The 17446-nt window shown below is 41.6% G+C and overlaps 1 protein-coding gene across 4 annotated transcripts in view; it reads left to right on the top strand.

Annotated features, from left to right (window-relative positions):
• Window positions 1-715: 715 nt before the first annotated feature.
• The window catches only part of SPOP (speckle type BTB/POZ protein), a 180059-nt gene continuing 163328 nt past the window's right edge, over window positions 716-17446 (top strand). The window contains exon 1 of one of the 4 annotated variants that reach the window (XM_069237796.1): window positions 716-817. The gene's annotated coding sequence lies outside the window, so the exon portion shown is untranslated. Of the gene's footprint in view, window positions 818-1025; window positions 1153-17446 lie in introns of those variants that run through there. The other 3 variants (XM_069237799.1, XM_069237798.1, XM_069237797.1) reach the window with 3 other exon arrangements.

Raw genomic sequence — 17446 nt, 5'->3', positions numbered from 1 at the left:
TGAGTTATTTCTTTGCTCACAGAAAACTTTTTGTTACTTCTGGAACTTCTGCATGGCAACTGGCGCTGAGGGGGTGGAGGGTGCTTTGCATAAATATCATGGATTTAAAATCACCTGGAAGTGGTGTCAAATTGCTCACACAATAAAAATGTCAACATAACTGTGCTGAATAATGTTCCTGCCTTAGCGAGATCAGCGTTTTGTCTTGTGGCAGTTTTCACTCATGATAAAACAGTGCAGAGGGTTAATATTCCTGCTGCAAAGAACGTGGATGCGATTACAAGGGCACTAGATTAGTGCACTTCCATTTCTGGTGCTTTGTAGAAGTTTCAAGATGTTCTTAGCGCTTCTCACTGCTCAAATAGGTGTAATTTCAGATATTTATCTATTTGCCTGGAATTCATTGCTTGGTTTTGCTTGAGAGAAAGTTACACAGCCGCTGAAATGTCACTCATATTTACACTGACATGAAAATTTCACACATAAGAATCTGAAACCTTGGCAGCTATGTCTGTTCTGAATAGCGACCATCTGCTACCATTATTATTTCACTAAAATTATTTAGTTTCTCTTAACTACTAGAGTGTTAGCGCCACTTTGGCTTATCACCCACATGCACTCAAGAATGGGCATCAATCGCCCCATGTATCCATCCCCCTCCGTCCCTCTTTACACCTCCTTCCTTAGAAACGGCCGCGCATGCTCACACCCTGTGCAACCCTGCGTACTAACGTCACGAGCGCGGCCAGTTCCGGATGTGCGGGCGGCAGTATGAGGAGGAGGGAGCGCGGGGAGCCTGACCGGCGGCGCCTATGAGGTGAGGGAGGCAGGGAGGCGGCGAGGCAGCGAATATAGTTTCTGTAAGCCCTGGTAAAACCTACTGACTGGTTTTAAAACCCCTACTCCCATCTATGAGATCGCAGCACCGTAAAGGAAGCGCACTAATTGCGCATGCGCGGGCTTGCGGCGTAGAGGTAAATAGAAAATGCGTGGGGCGATATACGCATGCGCAGAGATGATGGCTTGACGTTTTTGCGTATGCTTGGACAAGATTGGCGAACCGTAGCACATGCGCGTTGAGAATCGCTGCAGGCTCGATGCTACCGGATTGTGCTCCCCCCTGAGCCGGGGAGTCGGACATGCTGCCAGATAGTGAGCTATGGGGTTTGTGCGGGTGCTTTAAGGGAGGGTGTTGGTAGAGGTGATTAGTACACGGGAATGGAGTAATATTGCGGGCACGAGGACCGGAAGAACACTCACAGTTCACCCATCATCCCACAGTACTCTGATATTGCACTCCCGAATCACCACGTAGGAACTTCAAGTTATTTTTTTTTTAGGGGGGGGTACCACAAGAATGAGCAAATCTCAGCTCTAGTCACAGCAACTTCATGTTCGGTACCTCCAAATAATAGCAGGGCAAAGCAAAACAATATGTGCATCGCTTAACCACAATCAACTTCCTGTATAGCACCAAACCCATATAAGGTCTGTATTCAGTACCACAGAATAGAGCCCTTCAGATCGCTACACGTCAAAAACAAGGGCTTATGTCGTGTATCGCCGTTATTCTTGGCTTTGCCAGCGGCAAATCCCTGTCCAACACCACAGCAGCTCAAACGAAACTGTCCTAACCATAGCACGTTCATGGGTAACGCATCGGTGTTACAATATACCATAACCACATCAACTTACACAAAACCTCGTAGTCTTTATTTTATTTTTTTGTTTTATTTCCCTGTAAATGAGTACGTCACTTCACCCCTTGGTCAACGCTATTATTAGCGCGCCAGACACAATACCCACACCCTGGTTTCTGTTCAGCGTATGTTGACCATGCTACCTAGCTTTTGCACACTTCGGCTTACCTCTTCGTCCATTATAGTGCATAGTTCAGGTTACAGCTTTCTCGTCTCACTTAACCTCCTTTCAACAGTAGCTCCCGTCTGATGGTGCCCACCTCTGATCTTCAGGCGTCCGGTAGAACAACAATCCCCAGCCACCAGCATAGTTTCTGCCAGGTCCAAAGCTGCCTTTAACTCACTTCTTTCCACAGGCTAGTCATTTTCATACAGTGTCATTATTCTTCTATATCACCTTGATAACAGTAGACTGCTTGAGCCCACTCCGCCAGACAACCAATCATTAGGGCCATGTTGTCAGTATTTAGGCCTTGAGAGGCAGGGTGCTCTCTTTTTCATACAGCAATTTGAGCTTTGTACTTCATGATTAACATCCGATTGTTACCCAACAATCACCCAAATGTCTGGAAATGTATAAATAGCAAATGTGACAAATCCATTTTAGTTTTTAATGGGAAGCAGGAGATTTGCTTTACCCCTTTGTCTTGCAGGCCTGTGTCCCCCTCACCTAGTGACTTTTAACCTACTTAGCTTGTTCTGTCTTAGCGCATTTATCTATATCTTTTAAGGTGGCTGCCATTGTTATGGTTATAAAAATGTTTTGATTTGCGTTATCTGGTCCACTCTGTGAAGGCATCACTATCAGTGTCAAAATCAAGTGATGCACGTAGGTATTCACATCCTGTCCTTTTCCCATTTTAGCACCTGTCCAGGTAGTCTAACTGTGCCGATATGGTTTATCCATGCAAATGTCAATCTGTTGAAGGCAGCACATGGGTCCATCATTTTACGTATGGCAGGAAGAAAACTGATTGGCCTGAGGTCCCTGGAATCAAAGCTTGCCTTTTTCAGGAAGAGCATGTCCGTGCCATTTTCACATAGAGTATAGCACATGAGCTTGCGCAATGAGGCACTGGTACCCACATAACAGCCCTCTCCCAGACCCATGACACCTGCGCTACCAGGAAGGGAGCATCCCGCAGAAGTATAGGGCTGCCCATCGGTAGGTACGGTAGACAAGACACACATATAGAGCCTTTTAACAACTCTTTTTCCCAAATGGGGGCATTGTCACACCACATGGCCGCATAATGCAGCAAGCCCGCCATGTGGTATAGATGTAGATCTGGTAGCCCCAGTCCCCCGTCAGCCAGGTCTAACTTCAACACCTCAATGTGAAGTTACCTCTTACCTGCCCAGACTAGGGACAGTAGTAGTTTATCTAACTGTCAAAACAGAGAAGGGGGTAGTCCACAGAACGACTTTTGCATAACGTACAGGCATCGCGGGAGCAAGACCATTTTTCCAAGTGCAATTCGTCCCATAACCGAGAGCGGGAAGGAAGGCCAAATTTGGACCGAGGCTCGGAGGCCATCTACCACTCTACCCATGCTCAAGTCATATTGTAATTGAGGGAGTGCACTACCTGCATGCCCAAATACTGAAAGGACTTAGTCTCCCACGCCAGATCCATCTGCGGTAGGTCCGATGCCGCCACAGTCGTCAGGCCCGCCATAGGGAATAACAGTCTAGGATCAGTGAATCTAATGAATGATTCATGTGAGAATGGATTTGGTCAGATAGTTCTTCAAAACAAAATTGTCCTGTTTTCTTCAGCCAGTTTACTTTACACAGTGTTTTGTTCTTTGAGTTTAACTGTTCAAGCTCATTTATTCATGGTTGAATGTATCTCTATTACTCGCAGCTGAAAGCAGCAATATCATCCTTTTCCTCTCTGTTGACAACTCCTTTGACAAACACCTGTTCTGGAGCACCGTTACTATTCCTAGTATTGATTCTTGGTTAGACTCATTGGGCGAGAATTGTATATGTAGGACACTGGCTTTCACTGTGTCACAAAATGCCAAAATGACTTTGAGTTTAGTGGTGATTCTCTGAGAAAATCTGTTTTGAACACAGAAAGACTTGAGTAATATGAAGATTTCTTGAAGTAGTGAGTGCTTTGTGAAAAGCACTACCAGTGTTCTGCTTCCTCCCAAGCAAATAAGTTCAAATTGGCTAATTAGGTCAAGCGTTCCTCCCAATGAATCCTAGCTGGACTTTTCATTACAACAACAAGTGAAACGCAACGCAACTTCTATTTAATGTACTGGGAATGGGCTGAATCTGTTTAGGCCTGGCTGCAAATGTACTGGAGAATATATAGCCTTGTTCTCTTGGTAGGTGTTTTAATCTCCAGAGCTACAAACGGAAACCACTGGGCCGCCCTAGGCTCTGTTCATTTACTAGGAAAAAAGGCTAAGCCAATATCAAATGCTCATATCAGTCTACTTGGGAATGAAGTTGATTTCCTCAATGTCCATGATACAACCAGTGTGTTGCTCTGTATTGTAGTTGTATTTTGAAATATTTTATAGATTTTCTTTTGGAATTTTTATGCGTTTGATTATTATTGTGTGCTCGAAGCAACAAGCGCTTCCTAATAAACAAGCGTCTGCATTTTGAATTGGCCATAGTTCCCTCACCATTACCATAAGGAACTTTGGCTAGAAGACTGTATTTTATTACACTTACCTTTCCTACCAACGATAAACAGAAGTGACACACCTTGTTTATTAAAAGTTTCTAGCTTGTTCCTTTAATATTTCCATCTTGACTCATGATCATTCAGGTTTTATTTTTATCCAGTTTTGACTTTTTCAGCTGGTTTGTTGTCCCATAGCGTTTTGTGAAGTGGATCCGTATTTGATAGTCTTCAGCATCTCAATGGCACTTTAACACAAGCCTTTTGATGAGATAGATTAGTGAATGCCACAAGAACAGCCCAATTCCCACCATCTGCTTTTCCCTCCTGACTCATTTGAAAATTGCTGTGTTATGTATGTTCTGTTGTTACTGCAAATGAGCATTCTACTGCAGAAATAGGTGGGCTGTGCCAGACAAATTGGTAATCCCTAGTGAGATTGTAAAAGTGCTGTGGCGACTCTTTTTAGAGATAGCATTGTATACCAGCTCTAAGCAAATATTTTTGTAGATCATTGTAATTTTCGGTAGGATGGGTGATCGCCTGTTCACAAACACTGTATCGTTCGAGGCGTGCAGTATTTCAGCTTTGCTTCTTGTGGGCAGACAGTTTTCTAGAGTGTTTATATGTGTTGTCTAGTGATATAAACAGTTAAGGATATCTGAAGGCGCTGTGTAAATGTCTCACCTTCCCCTAAAACCCACAAGGCCCAGTTAGCATAGTTCTTGAGACTTCCAGAGCTAAATACATTCTAGACAGAAAGATGGTCAGATTGGCTTGTATAACGTCTGCCTTGACAGTAAGCTACCTGAAACAATGCCGAAATGTATATCCACTGATTTTCATTGTTGGCTAGCAGGATTGCTGGTGTAGCACATTCTTTGAGACCTATCTTGGCACCACTGGTGTACCAAAACCTAATTGCAGCAGCATGAATGAATGAATCTGCTTAGACAGACAATCACTGTACAAGCGCATCATGGTGCTGGATTTATCGGACTGATGAAATGGGGGCAATGAAAGCCTGGCAGCTGGTTAAGACATGGGTAGTATCCAGAACAAGCATGTTTTATGGGTTTTACAGAACTCAAACTTGGAGTCACAGAAAGACCGAGGCAAAGGGTAGGTGTTGGTGACTATGTGCTGAATACAAAGTCTTGAAAAGTAGGTGCTGCATGGTCTGAGGCAAGTAGAGTTTACGATGCCATTTGGAAATGGAATCTCACTTCTCAAGAGGAAGCAGCATTTGGTTATCTAAATTGTGTATTATCTCTGGCTTGTCAGTAGAAGAGAAGGGGAAGCCCAGGTAGCAGGTTTTCCTGTGGTGTACAGGGGAAAGTATAGAAGTAATCACCTCAAGAATCCTGTAAATTGTGACAAGTAATTAAGAACATTTCCATAGGGGGTACCGGAAACAGAAAATATTCCCCACCCAGCGGAAATAACATGACTGATCTCTTTGTCAAAGGAAAGATCCTTATCTAACGGGAAGCATAGGTTTTTAACTTGAGACTGGCAGGGGTTCCGTGTCAGTTGACCATAGTGAGTAAATCTAAAGGTAGTCTTGTCCTGCAAACAGAATGTCTTTCCTGCTGGTATCCAGCTTTGAATGGCACACATGTAGTAATGGATGGCAGAGAAGTAGAAACATAGGACAGTTGAAACCTGGTTAGGAATGATCAACACACAGAGTAATTTGGGTGTCGTTACCATAGGCAATAGTTGACCACCCTAAAGTCTTAATATTAGCAATAGGTTGCATACAAGTCCTGCATCTGGGTTAGTCCGTCTCGAAGATTAAAATTGCATTGTGCTTAGAGGAACATAAGAATGAGGTAATCCCCTAAAAAAATATTTTGTGTTCCCCACTGTGGACAAGTTTCCAATAGTATACGTTCGGGCAGTAAACTTTTTTTTTTTTTTTAGAGGTGGTTTGGTATTATCTGATGTTTTTTTCCCCTAGTTCTTAAGTGTCTACACACATGTACTGCAAAATGAGCTAATGGTCTTTGTAAGCTATTTCTTTCGCCATGACTTACACATCTGGTGACTTGATCCGTCTGTGGCTTTTGAATTCCAGTGGAGCAAGGGCCAGCCTTGTTTCAATCTTTTGTAAGAGTTGATGGTTATACACACCCAGTTTAATGGTTTAAAACAGCCATGTAGTAAGAAGGCAGGGACCTAACTATGCTCTTGAGCATCTGTTATCCTGCCAGCTGGGTGGGGAATATGTGAGGTTTACAGTGTGGCCAGCATTTTTATCCGTTGGTGAGAGTGTGGCCCCACTGACTTTTTATAAAGTTTACTGTTATTTGTACTCGAAAAGTGACACATAAGGCCTTTAAATTGAATCAGTTTCTCAAGACGCAGCCAGTGAAGACTTCCTAGTTGGTTGGATGCAGTATGATACTTGGGTAGATGGACCAATAGCCTGTGGGCAGCATTTTGGATAATTTGCAGTCTATTCCTAGCCTTCTTGGTAAGCTTTATTTTCTCTGATCAACGTTCAGTAGTATGTAGGTCAGGCCTGTCCTTTAGTCTATCCCCGATCACTGGTTTAAAAAGGCTCATGTCAGTCGGGTGCAGTAATATCACAACTCATTGTGATTATAAGATTGGTGCTCTTCCTTAGAGAAAGTCCTAGAGTACCTCCTGCGAGAAGCATCACTTTAAACAAAGGCTGCATCTAGAAAGCAACCTGAGAGGGACTTTTAAAGGGGCCCCATTCTGAACTAATTCTGACGTTCAAAACAGTAGATCCACATACCCTGCCTAGAAAGTATGCTTAAAAGTGGGACCCAAACCACCCTACTTTGTTCCACCTCCCTACTTTGTTGCTGTACCAAACCTTCTTACCCAGACTAGCCAAAGAGCTGCTGTGAACCAGAGTTGGTGTCTGCCTGACAGCCAGTCTCCTAGAAGGTGAGGGGATCAAAACCTGAAGTCTGCCTTTCAAGCAGGAGGAGCCTGAAGTTCTGTTTGGTGCCTAGAAGCCTGCCTGTTGAGAGGGGAAGGAGAGTTCCTGTTCTTCAGGAGTTGACTGTCATTGAGGAGAAGCCCAGCTTGGTACCCGTGCACTGAGCAACCTGAGAAAGTAGACACTATCAGAGTGAAGTCATGAGCGACCTGCATCATTAGAAGTCCTAAAGTTTATTTGTGGTTCCTTACTGAGATTTTCCCCAAAGACTATATCAACCTGGGTGGCAACATCAACAGTCCATTGTGGCTGCAACTGCATCTCAACTCTGAATGTTTGTCTGGCTTGGCCGGGTACAACTGCACCTAGTTGCTATACACTTATTTGCAGTGGGAGGCCGCAACTGGACCTTGTCATTGTTAATCTGAACGTCCTATATATTGCAAACCTATAGGAATGGACTTTACATTTCAAATTATTTAACAGATATAAAAGATATGGACTTTATATCGGGAACTCTGACAAATAACGTAGAAAGTGGTTTAGGACAGACGGGCCTTTTTAGGTCCTAGCACAGGAAATACATGGTGTATGTAGAAATAGACTTAGTGCATATGCCAGTCTATAGTTTGGGTCTGCCTAAAATGTTGGATGGGTATTTATTGTAGGCAAACACCATATGATCATGTGGTGATAACTGTTGGTCTCTCGTTTTATATTGTGAATGACTTGATCATTTTGATGTTGACAAATCTCATGTTTTCCAGTAGGCCCATGTAAGATTTTTTACTTATTTTTACAATTGGAACCTGCTGGTGTTCCAGTTGTCACATGATTCTTCAAAGATAATGGGAGCAACTTCATTTTTTGAGTTTGTTGCCCCCTCTCAGATTTCTTTAGGGTGTGTGATATGCACCCTGATTAATTTGGAAGGCCTCTATAGAAGGAGCTTCAGTTTATACCAGCCCTCCTAAATGTTGTAAATATTTGCCATTTAGATTATAGTCGTTAGCTGTGTGTGAGGATTAAAGTAGTTTTTCCATTTTTAAAGAAAAGGCACTGGCTGGACGTTTATATATTGAGTGTTAATGTTAGTGTTAATGTTGTGTATTGCTGTGTTCTGGGGTTTTAGCCCACTGCACATTCATGAGCCTTGGCCTGCTCTGCCTTGTTGTCCTTATAAAGAAGTGTTAAAAAAGGCACGTGGTCTATATTTTGAAGATTTAGGGTAAGGAAGTTCCCGGATACCACAGGCAAAAGACGCAAGTGGGACGAGTAACTTCCCTGGGACCTCCTGTCGAGATTTCTCAAATACTAAAGGAAGGGGGTTTACACTGTAAACTCAATGAGAAATAAATAGAACTCCTTTGCAAGCACCATAACAAGAGGCTTCTTTTTAGGGTCATGCTTGCATGCGTTTGGTTGCGAGACACTGTTGTGTACAGTAAAGGACTTGGAGCCTGCCCGTTTGCTCACCATTTGGTGACTTGCTTGGCACTGTTCTTTACAGCGTCTTATTTAATCTACTTCAGGCCCGGCATCATTTCCGTTCCTCTGTGTGGAGCATGCACCAAGCACTGATTGATTCACCTTAAATCAGTGCCCGTCCGCTGCTCCAGACATGATCAGGGTATTATTTTGTTCTTTTTCACTTTAAGTTCCCTGCAAACAGAAGACTAGTGACTGGAAAAAAACGTTCCCAGTAGAACAAACAAAATTTCCTTTTACTTTGCCTAATCGTCTTTTCTCATTTTCTACTCTTGTTTTATTTTGTTTTTGCTTGTGGGCGCTCTTCTCAAAAGATTATTTTTTAGAATATTTCAATACAGTGTTGTTTCTTTATTATGTGTAATTTATGAAACCACTTCGTCCAGTGCATCCCAATTCACCCTACTGCAGTCCACCCCACACCAATCCAAACCACTCACCTCAATCCAGTGTAACCCACCCCACTCCATTCCTCCCAATCCTGTGGTTCCCCTAAAGGGGACCGAGAAAATAAGCAAAATATAGCTTCGTTTTAAGTTCTTTTGGGGGAAACTAGGAATAAAGTGCTCTGGATAATTGGTTTCCCCCCCTCCCCCTTAAAAAGGTATCAACTAACTTTTTCTGCGCTAATCCCCTTCTTCCTAGCTTTTAAGAACACGTAAAGCTGAATAAAAAAAAAAATGATTTTTTTAAACCATAGTTTTGTCATTTTTCAGAGAGTTAGCCCATTTTCCCTATTTTCTGTGCTCCCAACCTACTTCTAGTGGAAACCAATGTGTAACCAATAAGGTAAACTATGGATTTCTGAAAGGTAGACAACATTTTGAATTCAGCAAGGGGTCATGTGTGTAGATCCCTCAAAGTTTTCTGTAAGAAACTAACTTTTGAAATAAAGAAACATTGAAAATGAGTAGTAAAAAATGTCCATTTGCGACATTGTTTTCATCTGTAACTTTTTGTCACAATGGCAGATTTTACAAAAGCAATATACCGTTATATCCGCTAGGCCCTTCTGGTTGCCTGGCAATATAGGGTTTATATGTTCTCCAAGAACCCAAGGTGCTACCCAAAGCCAACTATAGAGCTGCACCGCACAATGCTTTTTCAATGTGAACCGTGTATGGACCAGTTCATATGGTGAAAGGTGGGTATCAGGGAAACCTATGGATTTCTGAAATGGTCGCAAGATATGGACCTTAAGAGCAATGGTTATTTGTACATCTCTGAATTTGTGGATACTCATACTGTCATATGATTTTAGGGGGAATTTTTCAAAGTGTCTTCCTTACAATGTGGCTTACATTTGGAAGTTACAAATGCAGTGAAATCCAATTAGTAATAAAAAATGTTCTTCTGTTCTATTCTCCACATGCCTTCCGGTACAAAATGGCACTTCACTTGTGTGGGAAGGCCTAGTTCCCATGGCAAGAAAAATCTCAAAATGCAACATTGATAAATCACATTTTTCCACTCAAAACTGGCCTTTTTTTTGGGCGAAGCTGTGGCATTTTGGGCCCTAGCTTAGCTGGCACCTAGGGAAACCTAGCGAACCTGCGTATTTTTTTAAAACTGGACAACTAGGGGAGTTCAGGGATGCATGGCTTGTGTGGCTTTTATTTGGAAATTTTACCCAGAAGCCCTTGCAAGCCAAACTGCAGTTAACTGCAAATTTTCTACCACCCTGAGTTCCCACACGTCCCCGTTAAGAACTGTACTTGGATGGGTGGCCCATTAGACCATGACATAAAAGGACCTTCAACACTGCATTGATTGCTAAGCACTAGGGATAGCTGCGTTATTTGGAGCTGTGCTGTGGTGTGTCTCCATCACCCCCCATTGCAAGCCTACGAACCACAGACGTTTTTGAAAATTAGACAACCGGGGGATTCCATGTCAGTGTCGTGCATGGATCCCTTGCGGTAATCTTACCCACAGTGCCCTACAAACCTGAAACTTTGCCTGAAATAACACATTTTTCTTACTTTTTTGTGATACACTTCAGCAATCCACAAAATTCCTACCACCCAGTGTTGTTCCACTTGGGCTGATAAAAAAGCTGTGGAATGTGTGTGGCTGGACCTAATAACCACGACGGGAAAAGCTCAGACCAAGTCAAAGAAAGCCCTTGCGAGGAGACTTCTATTGACCCTGTTTTGATGTGGCTTGTTTTACTTTTCCTGGTATGATGTCCCTGCGTGCTGAAGAAAAGCAAAACAATCTGAGTGCTTGGGAATCTTTTCCTGAGCAGCCTGATGTAAAAATAAAAAAAAATATTATACAGGACTCCGTCTGGGACAGAGCACCAGAGGCAGGGATGTGGGATTTCTACAGCCCGATGCCCAGGGCATATTGTTTGGGTTCAAGGACAACACGTTTTCATGTCTGTTTTGTCTGTAGGACAAGTACGCCCAACCCCCTGCAGAACAAAACCTTTTGCTGCCAATTTACAGTACCGCATTATCGGTCAGGGATGGGCATTGACTGCAGTTAAGGTAAAATGTGCCCATATGTTAATACTGTTTGAACTTGTATTTAGGGTTCATTAATGCAAAACCTTTATGCGCTCAAAGGAAATGTAAGCCTCGAACTGCATACTGACAGTGGTTCCAGTATAAAAATGTTTATGCACGTTTGCAAAGTTCAACAACAAAAGGCTACGTATAATGCTTCCATAATGCACTCTGATTCGATGCAAACATTTGCAGAATTTCGAAAGCATGATTCTTTGCTTTCAGACTAAATTATTCACAAAAATGCAACTAGAAGAAAATGTTTTGCTAAACTACTGTGAAATTGTAGGTACTATTTCTTTGAAGCATAATTTAGTCAAAGGTGTTGCTAGTATTTCCCAAAAATATTCATAATTGAAAATCAGGGTAATAAGGTTCAACAGGATTATCTAAAACATGAAAATAAGCAAACATTGGCATACCCAAAAGGTCTGATATAGGTTGTCATTTTTTGGGTTTTGACAATGCGTATCTTGTTTTGACATGTTTTTGTACAACTTTAAAGCTGTGGGAGCTGTCGGTCCCTCACCATTATAACAAACATTGACAATTTTTTTGTTCTCAAAAAGCACATATTACCACAACGTTCCTGACACTGAATAATACTACTTTGTGTGCTGAAATGCTCCTTACGAAAGAGCATAATGCCGTCACTCAGTGAAGCCAGTTCATAGATAGAGACACAATTTTAATAACAACAAAAGGTCTTAGTTAACGCCTGACCCAATTAGAAACTCACAAAAGTGCACCAAAGATATGTATGTCTTCGCATTAGTGCAGACGTACGGCTTTCGTGATTTCACAAGAATTTGCAGATTTATGCTATTGGTGAACTGTATTTTATCAGAAGCAAAAATGCACATGTAGATTTGGTCGTGCGAAAAATCTGTGGCACTTTTACATGTTCATTTTTTCTCCCACCACTTTTTTCTCAACCCTGGAAGAAATATGACTTCTGCCCTTGTCAGGAGTAAAATATCATCCTTTCTCAGTATGGGAAAAATTAGAGCAGGGCTGGGAAAACCCCTAAAATGCATGTTAGTAGGTTTGCACAGACCCAAAAGGCTTTCCAACCTTGGAAATATTAGTTATCCCTACTTGCAGGTCCAGTATTTAGATCTGCAGAAAGGTGGCAAAATAAAGGAAATGCTAGTATTCAATCTTTACTAGATTATGAGCCCTGGAATAATCAGAGAGGCTATAATCAGCGCTCTTATAAGGCAATTGCTGCCATAATTTGCTGCGCACTTAGTGGTACCATAGGAACAAGTGGATTTCATTTTTTTTATTTCTTATTTTTTCCTTTTTTTTTTTTTTCTTTTACTGTGGAAGTAGATTTATGAAGCAACCTGTCCCATGAACAAGTATATCCCTGAGTGGGGCCTTTAAACACCGCCCCAGTGTTGACCAGTGACAGACAGACACTGGGGAGGTAGTGCGACCATGGGCCGCACTCGTAGGGTTGAAGTTGGAGCATTGTTTTTCTGGCTTGTGCTTTGTTTTTGAGACTGCTGTTTTTCCTCTTGTCTGACGTACCACACTAGAATGGGCTATTTAAAGATGCAGGATTTGCATTTGCTTCCGCGTATGGGACGCAAAGCTGGCCTCCTATAGGTAAGTACTCTGTGCTCGTCCTGGTCCCAGTTTGCTGCCCAATTTGCTTCAGTGGTCCATCGACAGCACTATACATGAGTTTCTTTTGTCATTAAGGTCTTCTACACCTAGTACTGTTTGTTCTGTTGTCTTTGGAAGGGTGGGTCTGATGATGTGTTAGTTCCAGCTTCTCCAGGCTTTTGAAGAGTATGGTAGTGTAGGGGTTGCTCGGGTTTTTTAAGGTGGAAATTGAAGCCTCCTAGTAGGATGTAGTTGCTGAAGTCGATAGTGAAGATGGCCCTGAAGTCATCGATGTTGTCTACGAAAGTGATTCTGTGTCCTGGTGGTTGGTGTACAAGGATTTTCACGTAGTCTATGTAGTTGACGTCTCGCCAGTTCTACTGCAGAGCTTCCACAGATATGAACTCCTTTCTAGAAAGTTTTAGGATCGGTCTTGTTCTTAGCTTTAGGAAATTTGTTTCTGGTAGGCTTGCCGGAGAGAAGTGAGTCATAATGTGACCTAATACAGAGCTTCCTCTGTAAGCAGCAGGCGACTTGTCAGTGGCAAACTGGTCTCACTGTAAGGGTAGCTTTAGCTAGGTCACTGGAATTATGCAGCACGGGAAGACCAAATCATTCAGTAAGAAAAGGCCTAATATGCAGCATAGAGGGGCATATTTTGTTGTAAGATAATGACGTAATACTGATATTTTAACATGTTATCACTGTATGGGCAAGGTTTCACCTCTTAGCTGTTTAAAACTGAAACACATAAATAAGTAGTTGAAAAGTGGCCAATCAGCTTTTGCGTTGGATCTACATCTGTGAAGCAACAAGTGTCACTGTGTTTAGTAACTTTTGATCCATCTGAGGTAGACCCAAATTTGTTGTTAGAATCTGCAGATTGTGCTGCATTTGATAGATTTGTGGCAAATCCATAATTATGTGGAAAACACAGTGGCTGCAGAAAACTCATACATAATTCCAGTGGTCCTGCCTTAGTTTGCTTTTGGTAGCAAGCCCATGGAACAGCGGTGACCTCGAAATTCACCAGAGACTTTGAGAGCCTTAGTCCACAAAAAGACTAGCTGATATGGTTTGGAAACTGCTGCCTGATCCAAATAAGCACAGAATGTTGTTAATTTTTTATTGTAGGTTAGGTCTCCATGACTTGTTTAAAAAATAGCAGCTGAGTAGCACTCAATTTCTAATGCCCTTCTCTCCTTGGAGCAAGCAGAAATTATGATTTCAGCTGACACAACCCAAGTTTCCTAATGCAGTGAATCCCATCCTTTTATCTCCGGAGGACACTCACTGAACCATTACTGGAAGCTGGGGAACCCCCAGCAATTTGTATGATTTAAATGTCAAATATTAATTTAATTTGCAAAATATACACGAACAACTACACACCAAACAAATACTCTAATTACTACAGATATGATTATTTTATATTGATAAAAACATGCAAAAATCGAAAAAATTTAATGGGAAGGTTGGCGCTGCAACTCAGCGACTAAAGTTTCAATGTTTGGTTTTATTTAGGAAAGTTGGATCCTCTGGTCAGATTTTACATTTCCCAAGCGATTTCTGTTTTAATTTTTTTAGGTACATAAGATCTGAGAAAACATTTCACATAAATATGTGGTGGGGAAAGGAAGTAAAATCTTAAGGTTCTCTCTCCTCTCCTTAACTTCTCTGTCACATGCAATAATTTTTTTTATAGTACCTCTTATACCATTCTAGGGTGTCGGAGCACTTTACAGGGACTACCAGGTTAGGAATGACATGTCATCCATGCTGGTAGGCATTTTCCAAGAGTGCTTGGTCTGGAGAAACACAAACTCAGGCTTCAAAACATAACACAGTGGCTAGCGATGACTCTAATAATACAAATGTATTTCTACGCAAGGTAATCTTTTTTAGCAGCATAAGGAAAATGAAAGACTGCGGGGGGGGGATCTAATTTGTTCCATGTAGTTTGTATGCAGCTCTTTGATGGCAGTTTGTAGCTCATTGTGCTAGATTAAGATTGTAATTTAGGAACTGCTCAGTAACAAAAGCAGTAACCCGCTGTGATATACACATAAAATATTGTTCTTTGCATGATACACTTTCTTTGCAGCAGGCATATCAACCAACTGCTTCACCTTAGATGAGTCAAAACTGCCACTAGACAAATCTGATATCTCTCCAGCAGGTACATTAACCACTAGAGTTAGCTTGACGCTTTTATTTTTGCCCAAACATGGCTTTGCAGTGCTTTTAAAACTGCTGCACAAATGAAGTAATAAATATAAAAACAAACATCTTTTCTGTCAAAGGCCCCAGTTGGAGAAGGGCATTCTTGCTGGCCCAGGCCTGCGGCCCTCCTGGGAATAAGTCATGGACCCCTGGGGGGTGCAGACCCCAGGTTGGGATCCTCTGTCCTAATGCATACCCCTGGACAGATTTTTAGTTTCTATACCTTCTGCCAGACCAGATGTTATCTTCATACTTACTCTAATCTACTGGTACCAGAATGCCCAGAGTTCCATCATGCCCAGTCAACTCTGAACCGTACCACAGCTAAAACCATTTTCAGTTTACTGGAAGGCCTTCTTCTTCAACTCAAGCCTTACCAGTTTCTCCAGTTTTTCCCTTCTGCAGAGTGCGTCTTCAGGATTGTAGACTCTTTAAACCAGTGAGCCCAGTCCGCGAACTTGCGATTTCACTTATGCGTCATGCATGGAAGCAGGCATTCACCTTGGTTAGGTGAGGCATCCACCCTTAAATTTGCGTTTAAAGTCCAATAGGGCCAGACAGACCCATCTCCCTTCTACCTCGGCTCTTCCCTTAACTAACTTAAAGTTATGGTAAATTTCAAAGAGTCCCTTTACTGTTCACTGTAAAAAAAAAATAAAAAAAAAAATAGACACGTCTGAACTAAGGTCTAAAAATGGTTGGTGATCTGACCAGAATCTCGTCAATTTGAGTTAAACCACGAGCTCCTTAAGTTTATTCATCCTGCTGCTTGGTTCTTGAATGTAATCTCCTTGGAATTCAGAAACTGCTCTAGTAATGATGATGAACGAGCAATATCACTTTATAGAAAAAATATTGAATTACATGAGGTATAATGTAGTCATTCCTGATGTAGTCCGTATAGTACGATTATTCCCACTGTAGTCCGATTTTATGGGATCAACTTAAGAGTAGCCAATCGTACACATTTGGTTGCAACAAGTCAGTTTAATTTGTTTCAGTTTGCTGCCACTCCTCGTAGTATCTGCTTTTGGTACAACAAAGATGAAGCTGTATCACTTGTACATCATACAGTAGAGTGGGGGAGAGTTACTCCCAAGTTATATTTTCATCCCTCCTCAAAATGATTTATTCACAAAAATGGTAAGGATAGAACTACAAAACTCTGTCATGTTTTTATGCAGATACATTTCTCTGGGAAATTTCCTTCTAAGCAAGTCAGTTTCTTATTTTTCTATGAAACATTTATCTATTTAATAATATAATTTCTACTTGAAAAAGGAGTTTCTTCAAGCTGGCTGTTAGAAGATAGATATGTTTACTTCTTGTTGAATATAGGTTTGAGACCATAAAGTGTTTATCTTTTTTTTCAATGCCCCATTTTTTGAGGCCAGGTCCACAGCAAAGTTTGTTTTATATTGATCTGTTGGACATGTTTAGATGTGACACTTGGGTATCCTTATGTGTCTTTGCTTAACACTATTTCGATACTTGGAAAATCAGTGATTGCTGAGCAGGCCTATATAACTCTTTTCTTATCCATTTCACCATTGCTAGCTCATTGTATTTTTCAATTTAAAATCCCGCCAACTCCAGACTCATCGAGTAATTCGAGCCGTTGCAGTGTTAAATTGAAGTAAAACAATTAGCAGGCTTAGTAAGAGTTACTGTTAAGTATATTGAAGTCGTACTCCTTCTCATCTCTTATTTATGTAAATCCAAAGCCTGGGAAGGATATTCAAGTGCTGTAAATCCTAAAATGAAGATGGTTACCTTCAAAGCAATGTGGCCTGAATACTTTTTCCAAATGCCATGAAAGGATCAATGTTGTGCACATCTGTTTTGGGAGCACTGAGTGTAGACTTGCCTCTAGAATAAAGGGCGCAATCTGGAGAAAAAAAAAAAAATATATATGCCTTAATGTTAATGTGCAATGGAGCAACACTGTAAACAGGCTCTTGGGCAGGTATCTTAGATTGCATGTGAATGGCAGAGTTGCAACCAGTGCAGTATTTTGTTGGACGGGTGAAATATGGACCAATGTAGGTATACCATAGCATTGACATTGGAGACTTGAGAGCCTTAAATTCTTTGAAGCAGTTCCTTTACCCAATCATAAGGCCTAGACAACCTCTCTTTTCTATGAAATAATAAATCATATTTTTTTCTGGTACCACTCAGAGCTCCAGATAACTCTATCTAAGGAGGTAAATCCGCACTAACGAGCCTGAAAGCTCTTCTAACACACTGCATACCGTCAGTCAAACGCTGCAGACATTCAGCATTGCTTTGCCTACAAGGCCACGTAAATTCTTGGGTATTTTCTTCCAATTTTTATCTTGGTTCT

This window comes from Pleurodeles waltl, chromosome 6 (assembly GCF_031143425.1).
Source record: "Pleurodeles waltl isolate 20211129_DDA chromosome 6, aPleWal1.hap1.20221129, whole genome shotgun sequence".
Lineage (NCBI taxonomy): Eukaryota > Metazoa > Chordata > Amphibia > Caudata > Salamandridae > Pleurodeles > Pleurodeles waltl.
The sequence above is the reverse complement of the archived record's forward strand: the minus strand, read 5'-3'. Positions and strand labels throughout refer to the sequence as shown.